The 18817-nt window shown below is 44.8% G+C and overlaps 1 long non-coding RNA gene across 1 annotated transcript; it reads right to left on the bottom strand.

The window, feature by feature from the left end:
- Positions 1-10606: 10606 nt before the first annotated feature.
- On the bottom strand, positions 10607-17362 carry LOC145525597 (uncharacterized). The gene is made up of 3 exons (XR_014068316.1): positions 16676-17362; positions 11928-12667; positions 10607-11313 (listed from the first exon to the last, which is right to left on the bottom strand). It is a non-coding gene; the product is annotated as an uncharacterized LOC145525597 (long non-coding RNA).
- Between the last annotated feature and the right edge of the window lie 1455 nt (positions 17363-18817).

Below are 18817 nucleotides of genomic sequence, written 5' to 3' on the forward strand. Positions count from 1 at the left end.
TGCCTTTATAGATAGAGGAAGAGGCAGGAGAGTTCTGTCTCTCCATATACGTGTACCAATGAGAAGCCATGTGAGCACACAGCCAGAAGACAGCTGTCTACAAGCTAGAAAGCTGGCTCTCACCAGGAACCAAGTCTACTGGCACCTTGATCTTGGCTTTTTCAGCCTCCAGGACTGTGAGATATAAATGTCTGTGGTTTAAGCCACCGAGTCTATGGTGTTTTGTTATAACAGCCCAAGCCTGCTGAGATAACCGCCTAGCAGAGTACTTGTGTGTGGAGGGATGAATGAATGAATAAAGACATGAATATACTTTACTTCCTCACTGTCGGGGCATTTCTATTTATGGAACCAAATCTATGTTTTATAACCAAATTGTATAACATATAACCAAGTTTATAACATAACCAAATTATGTTTTAAAATGTGGGTTTTATTATTATTCAGATACAGGGAAACTAATAGATTGGGAGATGATAGCCATTGAAATAACATAGCCATTGCTATGCTTGTAGATCCCAAGAGGAGAGGACACACCACTCCATGGGGGGCGCACTCAGAGAAGCACCAGGGTCAGGCAGAAGGATCGGAGGGAAAATGTGGGCAATAAACTTTATAGCAGTTTCCACAGGAAGAACAGGCAAAGTAGTATAAACAAGCTTAGGGTTGGCTAGTTGGGTAATTTTGCAGGTTCTGGGCTATCCCTAGTGTCTGGCACCTGAGTCTTGGATGATTAGGAGAATAATGGTCCTGTTATCAAAAGGAACGTGTGGATCCGGCTGGTTGCCACTCAAAAGCCAATAAACAGGTCAGGTGGAAAGGAAAGTTTGCTTTATTTCAGATGCCAGCAACTGTGTGGGGGGTGGGGTGGGGAGAAGGTGGCAGACATTTGTCCAAAAGCTAACTCCTCCCCACTGACAAACAGGGAGTGAGAGCTTTTATAGACAGAGTGCGTGGGGGTGGCGGGGCGTGGGGGGGCTACATGCAAAAACAGCAATCATCACTAACAGTCATCTTCAGATTGGTCATCAGTGGTCTGACCAGCATCATCTTGGTTGTTTTAGGTATAGTTAATCTTCAGTTCTGGGGTCCATTTGTTCCCATTTCTTGGAGGCCAGTTCTCAGAATTGTGGCAACTCCTGTCCTGGTGCAGTCTGGTCATCATGCAGTTGACTTCTCCACCTGGTATTTTAGTATCTATAAGACAGCTCACAGAATAACGCTCAAAATATTATCTATAGCCCTTGAGGAAGAACTGCAGGTCCTAGACTATGCTTAATGACTACATTATTATTACTTGGTCTCCTTTGACAGTTTTCCTTCATCTTCACATGTTCTCATTTCTCTGATTAAACTTATTATTGACTAAAGTTTTCCACAGACAAAAGGCAGGCAGAGGACACAGTCTGGGGGGTGGGTAGCCAGGACCATAGAGTCATGCTCTGTTTCCGTCCCTTGTGTGAGAGCTCAGTGGAGGTGGTTGGGGGTATGGGCTGTGCAACGTTGATTGGCATTTGAAAAGTGTACTTGCAGATGACTCATTCACTATCTCCAGAAATTGTCTAAGATTAGGAGGGACAGTCCTTCCAGGGTCTTCAAGGTCCAAGATGTCAAAGCAACAAATACAGAAACTAGAAAACATGGTCATTACATTTTGGCCATCAGGGAACCCTCTGCTGGGTATTTGGAGCTGGAGCTGTGAATACTGGGAACTTTTGTGATCTGCTTTTTCAAGATTTGTCAAGATTATGTCTTCCCATGACATTACCCTTTTTCATGTCAATTTTGCCACATTTTATTATTTCACTAATTCATTCATTCACACATTTAATAAACATTTACTGAGCACCCACTACACATGGACATCACCAGATGGTCAATACCAAAATTGGACTGATTATATTCTTTGCAGACAAAGAAGGAGAAACTTTATACAGTCAGCAAAAATAAGACCAGGAGCTGACTGTGGCTCAGATCATGAACTCCTTATTGCAAAATTCAGACTTAAATTGAAGAAAGTAGGGAAAATCACTAGACCATTTAATTATGACTGAAGTCAAATCCCTTACAATTATACAGTGGAAGTGACAAATAGATTCAAGGGATTAGCTCTGATAGACAGAGTGCCTGAAGAACTATGGATGGAAGTTTGTGACATTGTACAGGAGGCCATCCCCAAGAAACAGAAATGCAAAAAGGCAAAATGGTTGTCTGAGGAGGCCTTACAAATAGCTGTGAAAAGAAGAGAAGCGAAAGGCAAAGGAGAAAGGGAAAGATATACCCATTTGAATGCAGAGTTCCAAAGAATAGCAAGAAGAGATAAGAAAGCCTTCCTCAGTGATCAGTGCAAAGACATAGAGGAAAACAATAGAATGGAAAAGACTAGAGATCTCTTCAAGAAAATTAGAGATACCAAGGGAACATTTCATGCAAAAATGGGCACAACAAAGGACAAAAGCAAGATGGACCTAACAGAAGCAGAAGATATTAAGAAGAGGTGGCAAGAAAACATAGAACTATACAAAAAAGATATTAATGACCCAGATAACCACAATGGTATGATCACTCAGCTAGAGCCAGACATCCTAGAGTGCGAAGTCGAGTGGGCCTTAGTTAGGAAGCATCACTACAAACAAAGCTAGTGGAGGTAATGGAATTCCAGCTGAACTATTTCAAATCCAAAAGATGATGCTGTTAATGTGCTGTACTCAATATGCCAGCAAATTTGGAAAACTCAGCAGTGGCCACAGGACTGGAAAAGGTCAGTTTTCATTCCAATTCCAAAGAAAGGCAATGCCAAAGAATGCGCAAACTACTGCACAATTGCACTCATCTCACACACTAGCAAAGTAATGCTCAAAATTCTCCAAGCCAGGCTTCAACAGTACGTGAACAGTGAACTTCCAGATGTTCAAGCTGGATTTAGAAAAGGCAGAGGAAAAGAGATCAAATTGCCAACATCTGTTGGATCACCAAAAAAGCAAGAGAGTTCCAGAAAAACATCTACCTTTGCTTTATTGACTATGTCAAAGCCTTTGACTGTGTGGATCACCACAAACTGTGGAAAATTCTCAAAGAGATGGGACTACCAGAACACCTTACCTGCCTCCTAAGAAATCTGTATGCAGGTCAGGAAGCAACAGTTAGAACTGGAGATGGAAGAGCAGACTGGTTCCAAACTGGGAAAGGAGTACGTCAAGGCTGTACACTCTCACCCTGTTTATTTGACTTATATACAGAGTACATCATGAGAAATGCTGGCCTGGATGAAGCACAAGCTGGAATCAAGATTGCCAGGAGAAATATCAATAATCTCAGATATGCAGATGACACCACCCTTCGGCAGAAAGTGAAGAAGAACTAAAGAGCCTCTTGATGAAAGAGAAAGAGGGGAGTGAAAAATTTGACTTAAACCTCAACATTCAGAAAACTAAGATCATGGCATCCAGTCCCCTCACTTCATGGCAAATAGATGGGGAAACAATGGAAACAGTGAGAGACTTTGTTTCCTTGGGTCCAAAATGACTGCAGATGGGAATGCAGCCATGACGCTTGCTCTTTGGAAGAAAAGTTATGACCAACCCAGACAGCATATTAAAAAGCAGAGATATTACCTTGCCAACAAAAGTTCGTCTAGTCAAAGCTATGGTTTTTCCAGTAGTCATGTATGGATGTGAGAGTTGGACTGTAAAAAAAGCTGAGTGCCAAAGAACTGATGCTTTTGAACTGTGGTGTTGGAGAAGACTCTTGAGAGTCCCTTGGACTGCAAGGAGATCAAACCAGTCCATCCTAAAGGAAATCAGTCCTGAATATTCATCGGAAGGACTGATGTTGAAGCTGAAACTCCAGTAGTTTGGCCACCTGATGGGAAGAACTGACTCATTGGAAAAGACCCTGATGCTGGGATAGATTGAAGGCGTGAGGAGAAGGGGATGACAGAGGATGAGATGGTTGGATGGCATCACTGACTCGACTTGATGGACATGAGTTTGAGCAAGCTCCGGGAGTTGGTGATGGACAGGGAAGCGTGGTGTGCTGCAGTCCTTGGGGTTGCCAAGAGTCGGACACGACTGAGTGACTGAACTGAACTGAACTGAGCACCCTGAACTGAACTGAATTGAATTGAACTGAACTGAACAGTACAAGCCAGGCACTGTGTCAGACAGGCCCTGGCAGCTTGGTCGGAGAGACAGCCTAGGGATCAAGTAAAATTCCTGCCTGTGTGGTTAGTACTGTAATGAAGTCCTAAGTGCAATTATCTTCAGAGGCTCCTTGCCTTCCCCTGGACTCCTTACGGGTAGGAAGGTCCCTTGCTACCAAGCTTAGTGATATCTACAGAGGCAGTTTCATTTCTCATAATGGAAGATTTGCTTTTAATCAAAGAGAGGGCCTTTCCTCAGTCTGAAAGCCTTGTATTTTTTGCAACTTTCAAGGGCAGCTTGCAGATAGGCACTTCAATAACAGCATCCCCAAGGACAAGGCTGTGACTTTAAATAGTGTGAAGACCCCAATCGCTGGACTCACAGGGGCAATCTGAATATTGATCATGAATTTTCTAATGGCCTTGGAAAGTATGGCAGAATTTTAGGAGAGATTTTCAGTTAACTTCAGCTGTTCAAAGCAGCTTCTATGCCTTGGAGAGAGAACGCGTTAGAATTTTCCAAAGGGCTTCCTCTCCTGAAACAGAAAACATAAATGGTAGTGGGGAAAAAATATCAAAGTTACTGAGTATGGAAATCACCACTTTGGGGTTTATGAAAACCACATCCTGCTAACTCCCTGCTATGCGAGGGAGCTTTCAGAGGTAATGAGGCAGGCTCCCGAGTGTCAAGTGTCTGCCTTGCTTTATACTTATGTGAACTCTCATCCCAGCGCTCCTGCTGGTAGGGTACATGCTCAGCCCGGCAGAGAGGGTGTCTGACATCTCCTTCCAGTCTCCTGCGGAAAACCTTGCACACAGCAGGCACTTAATGCACTCTGGTGGGATTGAACAGGAGAGAAAAGACTCCCCAGGAAGGCAGAGGGATACAAAGTGTTTTCTCTGTTATCTGCTCCTCTGCTCTGAACTGGAGGCAGAGCAGCCTGTCTGAGGCTACAGCTCAGGCTTTTTTCCTCTACATGGGGAAAAAAACCAGCTTATACTGAGTCCTCACCATGTGCCTGGACCTGCAGTAGACAATTTACAGCACCATTTCATCAGTCCTCCCAATAATCTCTTACAACTGGAATCATCACCCCATTTTACAGGTGGAGAAATGAGGCACTGGAGAATAAGCTCTCCTGAGCATTTTATTTGAAAGGTTTCTGAAAGTCCATTTGATCACTCCACCAGCCTGAAGAAGTCATATTTATCGAGGTATTGAACAGCCATGTGGGGGCACTGCATTCAGAAAAGTTTTGGTTTTATCAAATTGACTAACAAGGGAGAGACCTTCCAGTCCATCAACCCAGGAACCCATTTATCAGACTGACTAACTCATTCCTTGGCGAGTGTAGAACAAGTCCTAAGGGTTTTATAAGTGGGGAAGACCCAATAGTCATTCTCCCCCCACTTCCTTCTTCACCAAAAGAGTCCCCCTCATTCATAGTTGAGGCAAATATCCCAACAACTCACCTTCCCAGCATCACTTGCATCTAAGGGTGGCCATGTGACCAGCTCTGGTCAACGAGATTAAAGTGAGATCTCCTAATGAGCTTCTGATATGAGCCCTGATAAAGACAGTGACCCTCAAGGAAAGCTCTTTCTTCTCTCCCTTTGTGCTATGGACGATGTCATATGATGATGGGATATCTTATCTTGACTATTTTTTATTATGAGCAACTATACACACACACACACATATCTTCTAAGGATGACAACATGGGTGGATGAATTCTTAATGACATCACAAGAGATAGGATCACTTGTCTCCAGAGTTCCTTTTTTGGTGAGATGATGAAATGTCCTTATTACTTAAGGCATTGTTTGTCCAGTAATCTGAGTTGAGTCTTCTATTAAGTATCGTCTGAAAGTATTCTGATTTTTGAGATCACAGAGAATGAAATACAAGCAGTACCAAATTCTGAGTAATTACATTGTTGGGGTGAGGGGCTGAGGGTAGGTAAAGGGCTACAAGGCCATGGTCAAGATCAGACAGTCCAGGGCACTGAAGCAGAGGGTGATGAATGTGTCAAATTTTAAAAATCTGGTTTATGTAAGGAGTGATGTTATTTAAAAAGAATATTGCAATAGGGAAGGCAGACAACTGTAACAAGGAGTTAGTAAGTCCCAATGTCATGGAGAAAGGAACTTGACTCATAGGAAGGAGCAAATAAGGCTAGAAAGCAAACAGCATGAGGGAATGGGACAAGGGTATCATGTAAAGAGACAGTTGATAAAGGTCAGCCAATTCTCTGGTCCTTAAGAAACATGTTCCTGAGCGTTCCAACACTCAAGGATGGGTCAAAATTCAGGGACTGGGAGAAGAAAAGTTTTGACTAAGTTTGTCTAAGTTAAGATAAGTTTGTGGGCATTTTATCTAGATTGGTCAGTGGGGACAAACAGCTCAGCTGATGATGTCTGAGACAAAGAATGGGAATGTGGAGGGTCTGTGTCTGACCTTGTACAGGTTAACAAGACGGTCATGGGTGAATCTTACTTAAGTCAATCTGGGAAGGATGGTTTTTTGCAGTGAGCCATTTCCTGGAACAGAGAAGGGGTCAGGAGAGGGACAAATTCTTAACTGTCACCAATTTCCAAGAGCACAGGGCTTAATAAATTTCAATGATATTGAAGAAGAAACTCAAAAGCAAACCTCAGGGCAGAGTTAGAGGGTCATCCAAAACTATCAGTCCCCTCCCACGTGCCAGGCACTGTGTTAGCAGACATGAGGGACACAGAGATGATTCAGACATGTTCCCCTGAAGGAATATAGCAGGGGAGGGAAGGTATGAACATAAATACCTGCAGAAGGTATCCTGGCATCTGCCGTCTGCCCTCACACACTTTCCACACTCTCATTCTGTCTCCTTTGGGGACCACCTGAGCCTTACAAACTGCCTCCCCTGCAGCAGACCCATATGTTCTGGGCACATTGGCAAAACCCAAGAGAATCAAAAGCAGAAAAGGGCCAGGTTTTCCAAAACACGAGCCTTGGGTCTCAAAAGTATTTAAAAGGATTAAGCAATTCAATACCAACCTCCCAAAGAAGCCCTCTCATTGATGCTGAATCTTGATTTTGCTCTCTTCCGCTGAAGAGCACCTGAGAACTTTTTTACATGAGTCCCTATATTTTAGCCTAGATGGGGGCAGATATAGAGATTCTCACCATTCAAGTAGGAAATTGGATGCCTGGAGAGATGCGTGCTTATGTGCTAAGTTGCTCAGTTGTGTCCAACTATTTGTGACCCCATGGACTGTAGTCCACCAGGCTCCTCTGTCCATGGGGTTCTCCAGGCAAGAATAGTGGAGTGGGTTGCCAAGCCGCCTCCAAGGGATCTTCCCGACCCCGGGATTGAACCCGTCTCTCTTAAGTTTCCTGCATTGGCAGGTAGTTCTTTAGCACTTGGCGCCATCTGGGAAGCCCCCTGAGAGGTGCAGGCACTCTAATTAGGTAACCCTGCAGATCATTGTAGAGACTCAAAAAAATTGTGTGGCTTCTCATTCTGGTTTCTGTTTTACCAGATCTTTCAGTAATGCCTACTAAGTTGGCTTGTCTTTTTTCTTCCTTAAAGGTTTTGTTTTTTTAGAGCAGCTTTAGTTTCAAAGCAAAGTATAGCTTTATCTGTAGCCATAGGAGCATAGCCTCCCCCATTATCAATCACTCTCATCAGATGGGTACATTTGTTGCAACTGATGAATCTACATTGACACATCGTAATCACCCCAAGTTCATAGTTTTTTAGGGTTTACTCTCTTGAACTCAGCTTTTCTGAAGGCAGTCAGAGGCAGGAGTCAGTGTAAAAGCGGGCAGAAAACACAGTGCCAAATGCTGCACCCCAGAAGAGAGGCGGGCAATGATATAAAAATTATATTTTATCTTAGTCTACAAAACTGAAATTAAAGCACTGAGTCCCCTGAATTATCATCATCACCATGGGACATTATAATTTACAGTCTTAAGCAAGAAACTTGAAGGTGGTATCACATATCAGAAAGCATGCACCTCCATTTGTCCATAAGAAGATCTTCTGAATATCTCATTCAGTAATTTTTAAGAAGTTATCATCAGGACTTCTTAAATCATGCAGACTTCTTAGGGCAATACAGATATTTGACTTTGAAGAGGATACAGGTTGATTGTAATTCCTTTTACATCAGACTTTGCCACAAGTCTTGTGGCTACCTTTACACTCTTTTCTTCCTTCTTTTCCTCCTTCTTTCCTCCTTCCCAATCTCACCCCTTCCTCTTACTCCAGCATCTCAGACATCAGAGTGGAGACTGCTAATACACACTTTCCTCTTTTTCCTTCAGGAGGCCTCTCAAATCTTTGCTGAGGATATAACTGCTCCACTAAAAACTATGTTTCCCAGCTTCCTTTTGCAGCTAGTGTGGCCACATGATTTTTTCCATGCCAATAGTATGTGAGTAAAAGTGATGTGGGCAACTTCTGGGAGTGTGATAAGAAAAGAAGCATGAAACATCTTTCCTCCACTCCCCTTTTCGTCTTTTCTCTGGAACATGGATATGATGGCAGGAGTTGGAGCAGCTACTCTGGGCTGAGATGGAAGCCTTATACTGAACTATGTTTTGAGCAGAGGAACAAAGTAGAAAGAACCTGGATCTCTGAGATTACTGAGCTGCCATAAAGACTTAGACTCTCTACCTGAACTTGAAGAAAAAAGAAAATCTCAATTTTAATTTGCTATATTTGGGGGAGAAGTCCTCTTTATTATAAAGCCTAGCATTTTTCCTAACTTGTTATGAAAGATAAAGCTAGCTGTAAGCACTCAAGATGGAGAATTAATGAGCAACAGACTGGAGATCTGGAGATCAACAAAGAAATTCACACATTGTTGACATTTTCTGGTCAGGAATCTTTAGGAGCTGAAAAATCAGAAAAGTATATGTCTTATTGGTAGTTAGCCAAAAGAAATGTGGCATGAGAGGTTTTGATAGAATGGAAGGAGCTGGAGGAAAGACAGACCTGTCTCTGCCTTTTTAGCTCTGTATGTGCTCAGTTGCTCAGTCCTGTTCGACTCTTTGTGACCTCATGGATTGTAGCCTGCCAGGCTCCTCTATCCATGGAATTTTCCAGGCAAGAATACTGGATTGGGTTGTCCACTGCAGGGGATCTTCTTGGCCTAGGGACCAAACCTGCATCTCCTGAGTCTCTTGCATTGGCAGGCAGATTCTTTACCACTGAGCCACCTGGGGAGCTCTTAGCTCTGTGGCCTTGGATAATTCTTAACTTTTTTTTTTTTTTTTATCAATTTCCTTCTTGATTAAATAAATATGATGAAGCTTGTCTGGCTATTTTGAGAAACAAATAAACCATATGCTTAAAGAGAAGCAAAGGATGAATGAAAGAGCCAGAAGGTCTAGATGAATCCCATTAGCTATTAACTTGCCAGTTGCCTTGGGCAAGTCACTGCCCTTCCCTGGGCCTGTTGCTTTATCTATAAAATGTGGAAGTCTAGACTAGATGACCTCTTAGGTCTTTACCCTGCTCAGTCTATGGCTTTTTTTAAAAAATCAGGCTACCATGTCATGAAGAGAGAGCCTACATTTTGCCAGAGTCGACTTGGCTATGCTGGTTGCTGAGAGTTGATTGTTGTGCATCACTTCTCAACTCTGTGGTCAGTGAGGTTCTTGTGGCAGCTTGGACTAGGCCATGGTGAAAGTATTTACACCACAGAAATTGGCAAAGGCTGTAAAATAGGGACCCTCCACCCTCTGCACACTGTTGGATGTGAAACTTTTCCCAGCACACTACTTAATACAAGGAAAGAAAAACAAAGATTTGGTCTTAGTGCTCAAAGTAGCAAATATAACTAGTAAAGCTTAAGATGAGAATGTACGAGTCTGTGTTTCTAATGTACAGAGGATGGAGGGAGAAGAATTAGAGGTTACCTGACTCCTGGCTCCCAGATGCCCTGGTCCAGCTCTAGGTTGCAGTAAATGGGCCCCTGGTGATATAAAGGAGTTAATACCTTTCCCTCAGTGACCAACTTACCTGGCCTTGTTGTGCCGTTGTTACCTCAGATGCGCCATTTTGTAGTTTAATTAAAACCGGAGAACCGGAGGCTCGAGGTAATGGGCTGGTGGTGCCTGTAGCCCCACCCTGGGTTAAAGTTGAACCCCTGGGATCAGGAATAAAGGGCTTCCAAGACATGGAGTGATCAGGAGCAGTCATTAAATTATTCTAGTTAATCCAAACGGAGCAGTAACCTGAGGTCCTGACTCATCTAGCCAAGTGGGACCTGTGGCCTGGAAAATGTTTGGAGATTCCGGAACAATGGATTATCCACTTGCTTATTCTCACCATTTAGAGTGTTTTCTCAAAAGTGTTCTGAAGAAAGCAGTTCCTTGGTATGCCGGTAGTACCCTCTTCCACACCCCAAAAGGAGTTCATTGTCAAATATGTTTGAGAAATATTGGATATAACAAAGAAAACAGGCTCCTTATGGCAGCAGTTCTTAGAGATTTTAATAGGCTAATGCTTCTCAAACTGTTTGTGGCGATGTATCTGATACAAAAATTTCCATTCAACACATGGTACAATTGTCCCCATGTGCAATTTACCACACAAGTTTGCCAATACCCAACCTGAAGGACCCCGTTCAGTGAGATGAGTTCATGGATCATGTATATTCTCCATTTTACATGGAAGAGTTCATGGTCATGTAATGTCCCACTGTTGTAACAGTCTTTCATTGCCCACCCCCAGTTTTTGTACTTATCACATCGTGGTCCAGTAACACTCTGTGGCACGGTGCATGGGTCTCGCTTGGAGCAGCACTGTGTGGAGGACACAGCCCGTGGGCCCCACTTGGACCAACACTGTACGGAGGACCCACCTGTCTTCCTCTGAACACTCCCTCTCTAGGATTCCCAGGTTTGAACTGGTCATCGAGGGCTATATCCAGCCATCTGAGAAGATGCAGCTCTGTTAAGAGCTGGACCTCTGTCCCCATGCCAGTGGGGCATTCCCTGACCTGCTCCAGCACAGCAAGAGTTGAATTTCCAGAGTCAAAACGGATCTTTGAAGTAAAAAGCCAAGTCTTCTGGGGAATTGCACCATCTCTGAAGAGGGTCACGTGAAAACAAGACAAACTCCCAACACAGGACAACAAAGTACACTTGGGCCTTCCTTTCAGTCCTTCACAGGCTCCTAAACACAGAAAAGGTACAACAGCCTTCATGCTGGACTTCCATGAAGGGCAGGAAGTCCTTCCAAGGCAGGCAAGACTGTTCCATTTTCTCTGAGGAACAACAGGTCCACTCCCTCCCAAGGCCACTGACCCACAGACGAAGGGTCACAAGTGTCAGTTAGAGGCGGGCAGGCTCCACCCCAGACAGAGGCAGCAGCACCCAAATCTGTCTCCAGGTTCCGGCATTTTTTCTCCACAGCTTGACAGGTGGGCACCAGCATGAGGCAACTGCCCCTTCAAGGCCCTTCCTGTGCCTTCTTTCTCCTGTGCGGACTCCCGTCATGAGTCCACATTGGAAGTCAAGTGTAAATACGAGGCTCCGACTACAGGTCAGGCTGCTGTCAAGGTTCCCCCACCCCTGAAATGTTCACCGTCCCTGCCGACTCTATTGTGTGCTTGTCAGAGCCGGCTGCCTCCAATCTCTTGTGGACAGATTCCCTCCTCAGTGAACACTATCAGTGACCCGAGAAATCCCTGGAATCAGCCTGTCTCTTTCCAAGAAGAGTCAGTTTCAGCTGAGTGTTTTACCTCACCCTTTCACCAGTCTGTTTTTTTAGCGTGAGGGACTACTTACTCACGTGCTGGGGCCCCGGGGCCAGATAGGCGGAAGGATGCTGTGAGGTGAACGATGCCAGGATCACCCCAGGGGCACGTCTCTTGGAACATTCCTGCCTGGCTTCAGTACTGGTCCAGAGTGAATGAGACCCCCGGAAGGCTGAGTTTTAGGTAGAACTGAGTTTGGGGGTCTCCTTCACGACAAGTGGAGGTTTCCAGCCAGCAGGTGAGGAGGAGAGAGGCAGGTCATTTGTGTAGAAATGACTATTGATGCCGTGGGAGTCGGGGTAGAGGCCTCTGAGGCAGGCTGTGTGGAGACAAGGAGAGAGCCTGGGGGAATCTCACAGTTTTCTAGAGCAGGGTAGCAAGAAGGAGGTTGGGAAGGACAAGGAGGATTAGGAAGGACAGTGGCGGAGACAGTGCCTCAACAAGCCAGGGAAGAATCGACGGTGTTGTGTTCCTAAGAGATGGAGGAGATGGTAGACTGAGAAAAGGAGATGGTTGGTGATTAAAGTGACTTCCAAGCAAGGCGGCTACGTGTGGCCAGTGTGGGCTGCACACCTCCAGGGAGAGCCACCCTCACCCTCCTCTGTGGGAACAGTGGCCCTGGAGTTGCATCGCGCACCACCTATGTGACTACTGGGAACATGAGCCCCGTCCAGGAGAATCTTGTCAGCCGAGGGGTGAAGGCTGGTGCCCCTCCGAAACTGCTGAGGTGGGGGCGGGCTGGAGCTGATGATGGTGACCCCTGAAAGCAGTCTGGACGGGAGAGAAAGAAACAGGAATGACGGTTGGGGGGACTTCCCTGGTAGTCCAGTAGTGAAGATGTCACTTTCCAAAGCAGAGGGGGCACTTTTGATCCCTGGTCAGAGAGCTAAGATCCTACATGCCTTGCGGCCAAAAAAACGAAACATAAAACAGAAGCAATATTCTAACAAATTCAATAAGGACTTTAAAAATGGCCCATAAAAGAAAAAAAAATCTAAAAAAAAAAGTGGCGACTGGAAAGCATGTCAGCTTGAGGGGAATCAACATATTTTCCACTTGAATTATCTGAGGCTAGGAAATTTGAGCATATTTTAGGCAAAGGAAAAAAACGACTAAAGTGAGAGAGAAAACAAATGAGAGTGCTTGGAAAGAGGGAGAGGACAGATCTATTGGGAAACAAATGCTTATTGCCAGTCTTCTGAGCGGCTTTTCACTGTTTACTGAGATGTAGCTGTTTTCCCAGGTCCTCTCAAGGAGCTAACACACTTGGCATCAGTGCTTCAACAGAGGGCACTGGTTGGGTGATGGGAGGAGTGCAGTTAGGTTTGGGGTCAGTCAGCCTGAGATACTGTTGAGGGTCTTATTGATTTCTTTAACCTTGTCGAGAGTTAAAAATAACAACTGTGGCTTGAATGAAAATCTCCTTCAAGCTTAGCCACCAGAAACATGCCTTACCTGAGTCAAGAAGAGTTGAAAATCATGGCTTCTTAGGAAAGTCTACAAGTCAGGTGCAAGTACTAGGCATGCTTCAGGCTCTTACAAATACTGTTTGGGGGGACATTAAGCCATTTGATACTCCTGAGTTGCCTCACCTACAGACATCTGCTACAAAAAACTTTCCACATAGATGTAGTTCATTTCAATACCCTCCTTCCTTTCTCTTTGGAGCTTTGCATTTCCTAATGGTGCTCTTTTCTCTTCCCTCTGCTCTTGTGCAACGTCTTGCTGCTCAAGCTTCCTCTTGGGTCATCTCAAAAATTAAACCCTTTCTTTTCCAGTCTTTCCTTCATCTCTACAAAATTACCTAGCTCATTTCATATTAGCAAGAAGGCAATTTGATTGAAAAAAATTCATACTTAGGTGTTAGTGACTGATATTATACTCATGGGTGTATTTGATTTTGTACAAAAGAAGGATATGCACCTAAATCAGAGCATTTGTTATGAGCATTCAGGATGTGTGGTTGCCAAGGGCTGAGTTTTAGAAAGACAAGAGGAAGACTGAGAAATGGGGGGCTTTCCTGATCCCCTAACACCTGTTATGTGGATGCCTGCTAACACCAAAGTCTGGCTTGGTTTCTAGATCTAAAGGGACAGGAAAGACAATTCCTGACTCTAACAAGTCAAGATGAAAGTGGCTTTGTAGTCTGAGGATGTGGAGCCCAGTTTGATTCTCTTGGTCCTGGTGTGCTTACCATTATGTCAGCCCCCATCCAAAACTGGCTTCTCTGATGGGAGTACACATAACACCATAAAAGGATAAACAAACAGATGTGGACACCTTCTATGGGTATGTTTTCTCATTTACTCTTCACCACAACCCCATCAAGTAGAAGATATTATTGCCCCCCATTTTCCAGATAAAACTGAGAGTCAGCATGTTTAATGACTTTCCCAGGGTCACACAGATAGAATCTTAAAGAGCTGGGCTTGAAACCCAGGTATATCTGAATCTGAAGCTCAAGTTCCCCTACTATGCCTCGGGGTTAAAACTTAGTCCTGTGGTGGTAGAAACGGTCCTTACTGGAGCATTCTGAAAACTAAACACAGCTTCTCCACTTAGAGGGTCTGTGGTTTATTTCCTCTTTCTGAGCCTCAGTTTCCTCATCTTGAATACAAAGAGAGAGCCTCAATTGTTTGACAGCCCCTCCTTGCTCTGACCTGTCTTTATACTTAGAAATGTCTCTTAATAGTCGGCTTGACCTGTCTTTATACTTAGAAATGTCTCTTAATAGTAGGCTTCCCTGGTAGCTCAGATGGTAAAGAATCTGCCTACAATGCAGGAGACCTGTGTTCAATCCCTGGGTTGGGAACATCCCCTGGAGAAGGAAATGGCAACCCACTCTAGTATTCTTGCCTGGAGAATCCCATGGACAGAGGAGCCTGGCTACAGTCCATGGGGTCACAGAGTCGGGTATGACTGAGCAACTATAACTCACTTACTGCTCTGAGCACCACCCTACTGGCTGATCCTTCTTTGGATGCATGGCTCATTCAGTCTGCAAATGTCAGCAGTGCCCCAGGCCTTCTAGTGCTCAGCTCCTTGGAAAGACAATGGCAAGAGATGGGCCCCCTTGGACCAGCATCAGGCAAGACCAAGGAGGCCTGGAGAGATATGACACCCTGGGGTTTGTTCAGCTAAACCTGGGATTGCCCAGAGGATGGACACATCCTTGTGAACAGGGCCTGAGCCTGTGGCTCAGTGAGCACCAGAATCTTCTTCTCAACTCTCTCGAAGCCACATCCAAGGTGGTTGAGAGTGTTGATGTGTTTTTCCCTTCTCCTTTTGAAAGCCAGGAGGTCAGCTTGAGTGTAACTCTGACAGATGCAATCTGGTCCTTGTTTGGAAACACCCTTTTCAAATCCAACCTGAGACGAGGGGGATTAAGAACCGCTTTGGCTCGTTTTCAGGACTGTCATCTGATGAACATCTCCAAGCTCGTTTGAAGGAAATGACAGAAGAGAGTGAGATTTCAAATCAGGGAAATTAGCGTCAGGCCCTGCTCAAACCAGACTCGCCACCTCCAGCCTGAGGCCTGCAGAAAACAAAAGCTCCCGAGTAGGAAAGTGACACAGCGCCACCTCCCGGCAGCTGCTTGGCCGTCGAGGCCTCTGGCGGAAGGCAGGTCTCCCTGGCTTCAGGGCCTGCCCAAAAGCTTGGGGAGGGAAGACCTGCCACTCAGCTCTCAGGAGATGGGAACGGGTTTGTCAGAGCTACATGAGCTCTTAGTTCACGGTGTGCGTCTGTGTGTATTCATGCGTTACACACATACACTGCCAATGTGAACCCTGAGTAGGATTTACTTTTCTTATGGGGGGCACCTCTCTCCTTCACTTATTTTCAGGCAGTTTTTTAAGGCAAGATCATAGTATTAATAGTTAAGATATGGAGATAGGAGCCAGATAGCCTGGGTTTGAACCTCAGTTTTGTCACTTAAAAGCTGTGCAATCTTGGGCAAGTTACTTAACCTTTTTGTGCCTCCATTTCCTTTCCTATAAAGTAAGAGTAACAAGAGTATCAAGGGGCTTTCCTGGTGGCTCAAACAGTAAAGAATCTGCCTGCAATGTAGGAGATCTGGGTTTGATCCCTGGGGTGGGGAAGAACCCCTGGAGAAAGGAATGGCAGCCCACTCCAGTATTCTTGCCTGGACAGTTCCATGGACAGAAGAGCCTGATGGGCTACAGTCCATGGGGTTGCAAAGAGTTGGACATGACTGAGTGACTAAGCACGTATGCAAGAGTATCAACCACAGAGGATCACTGCAAGAATTCAAGAGTGGGCTTCCTGGTATCAACTGCAGAGGGCCACTGCAAGAATTAAAGAGTAGATACATGTAAAGTACTTAGTACAGTGCTGGGTCCACGATACACACTCAAGACATAGTTATTTTTATTATTCAATAAAGCACAGCTCATACGTATTTCTTCCTTCTTTCCTCCCACCCATTAGACCATTTCTAAATTCATGGTTGATATGTCTCATGTAGATGCTGTCAGTTCGAGGAAGATAATGCTGAATGCACAGTTTTGTTGAAATAATTGACCCTACCCAAACACACACCCTAAACTTTGTATTGACTTCTTGGCAGAATATGAGAAAGAGTCATCCTTAGGGAACTCCCCTGTCTTGTTTTCTAAAGAGGCCTGGCAAGGCACCTGGGCCGCTGATGCTTCAGAATCAACTTGGGAAACCAAAGGACTGGGGAGGATACATACTCTGTTTTGGATATTGGACTGAGATTCACCTCGTGGGGGAATTGTGAGTCCTGGATTTTCTCACCTTTGTCAGCAGAGCACTCCTAAGATGCTCTAAGTGGATCAGGAGAGGCCTCTGTTTCAAGCTTTCCTGCTCCAGTTGAACCAGAAGGGTCTCTCAGAAGCTCTGTGTTGGGGTCAGCCTTGTGCTGCTCACAAATCCTGATGGAAAGTCCTTCCAACCTAGAGAAAAGATGGCGAGGCGACAGGCTGCCAAGGTCAGAGGCAGGCCTTTCTGAAAGTCAACCATAAATCAAAGCCTCCAAGGTGACCACGTGTCGCAGACACCAGCTCCGGAGTCTCCGGGGGGCGCTGGGCTTGATGACAGGAGACCACTTCTTTCCCAGCCCGTCTGCTGCCAGGGAAGACCGGCCTGGGGGCTGTCCATTGCCACCGAGGAAGTTGTCCTGCTGTTTAATGAGCTTTAACTCTCCCTGTAAAAGAGGGCCTGGCCCAAACATCTGCCTCATCAAAGGGGTCAGAGTCTTGGAGACACAAAAGCTTTCTCAGCACCTCCATTCTCTGGCCTTTATTGCTCCCAGAATCCATCCTGTTAATGAGCTGGAACGGCCATGACTTTGCCACCACGCACGCATCTGGGGAGCACAGCCAGGTTTTAGGGTGAGAAAGGAAGGAGAGAGAGGGAAAGTCCTGGAGCCCCCCACCCCACCCTGCCCTGCCCCCCAGGCTTTGCACTTGGCTTCCTTGCACAGGCAAGATTCTGCCATGACTCATCGGCTTTAGAATGTTTTGTTAGCCAATCCCTGATTCGCTTTAAACCTCTGAGGTCTCAAGACAATAGCCCCAAGGGAACTGGAAGGAGAATTACCATGTTTCAGGCCTAAAAATTAATCTGCTTGGGACCGAAAGAGCAAATTCCAAAAGAAGGACCTCCACATTGGTGCACAATCACCTGGAAGTCACAGGGATTTTTTGCAGAAGACCCTAAAGCGTTAATGTTTTAACTCTTCTTGGGACTCCATCTGGCCATGCCGTCAGACACAGCACTGGTCATATTCTGCCATTTATTAGCTGTTTGATTTTTAACTAAAATTACTTCACATCTTTGGTGATTTTTTTTTTTTTTTTAATTTGCTTGGCTTAATGGGGCTGTGTTCCTTTGGGAAGCTCAAAGAGAGAAGCATTTCTTGCCCTTTCACCCTTTCAAAGGCTTCCCCATTCCTTGGTTTGTGGCCATCTTTCACCTTTAGAGTCAGCAATGGTTAGAGGAGTCTTCTGAACCATGCCATCTCTGGTTCTGCCTCTTCTTCCTCTCTCTTCCCATTTAAATTCCCTTGTGATTATAAGGGGCCACCTCAATAATCCAGGATATTCTCCCTGGTTTGTCTTAAAAAATCTAGTGATTAGCAATCTTAATTCCATTTGCAACTTTAATGTCACCTTGTCATGTAACATGACATATACCCAGGTTCTGGGAATTGGGATGTGGATATCGTGGGGCAGAGGGCGGGATTTGTTTTATTTTGCTTACCACGTGGGATAACCTTGAATCTGCTCAAAATTAAAGTTCATTCACACATATTTTTGTTTTAATCATTATCAATAACAAATATTGTGGATAACTTTGTTATTGTTTAGTCTCTTAAGTCGTTTCTGACTCATTTGCAAACCTATGGACTTCCCACCAGGCCCTGCTGTCCATGGGATTTCCCAGGCAAGAATACTGGAGTGGGTTGCCATTTTCTACTCCAGGGAATCTTCCCAACCCAGGGATTGAACTGGCGTCTCCTGCATTGGCAGGCAGATTCTTTACCACTGAGCCACTAGGGAAGTCTGTGGATAACTTTACAGCCAGTGTTTTTCAGTTCTCAAATGCTGGTGGATGGCATAGGTTTCTTCAGTCTGCATTAAATGTGAAAAGATAAAAATGTAATTTTTTCATAAAACTAAATTCACTCCATCTAGGGTACTATTCTTTTAGGATTAAAATGGTGGCAGCAGATGATAGTTGACTTTAAATTTTTTTAAATGTATTTAGCAAATTTAAAAATTGGTAAGTCAAGACTCCAGAGATTTTGAAGAAGGCTGGAATTTCTCTGGTCTGTCCCCATCGAAGGATGGGGACTTACTATCCTTTAGGAGTTCTGCCTCAGCCCACAGCACCTGGTGCTACAAACTTTCCATTTCTATCGGGGCTCCTGCTCTT

Source organism: Giraffa tippelskirchi, chromosome 11 (assembly GCF_054371585.1).
Source record: "Giraffa tippelskirchi isolate mGirTip1 chromosome 11, T2T-mGirTip1v1.2.pri, whole genome shotgun sequence".
Taxonomy (NCBI): Eukaryota; Metazoa; Chordata; class Mammalia; order Artiodactyla; family Giraffidae; genus Giraffa; species Giraffa tippelskirchi.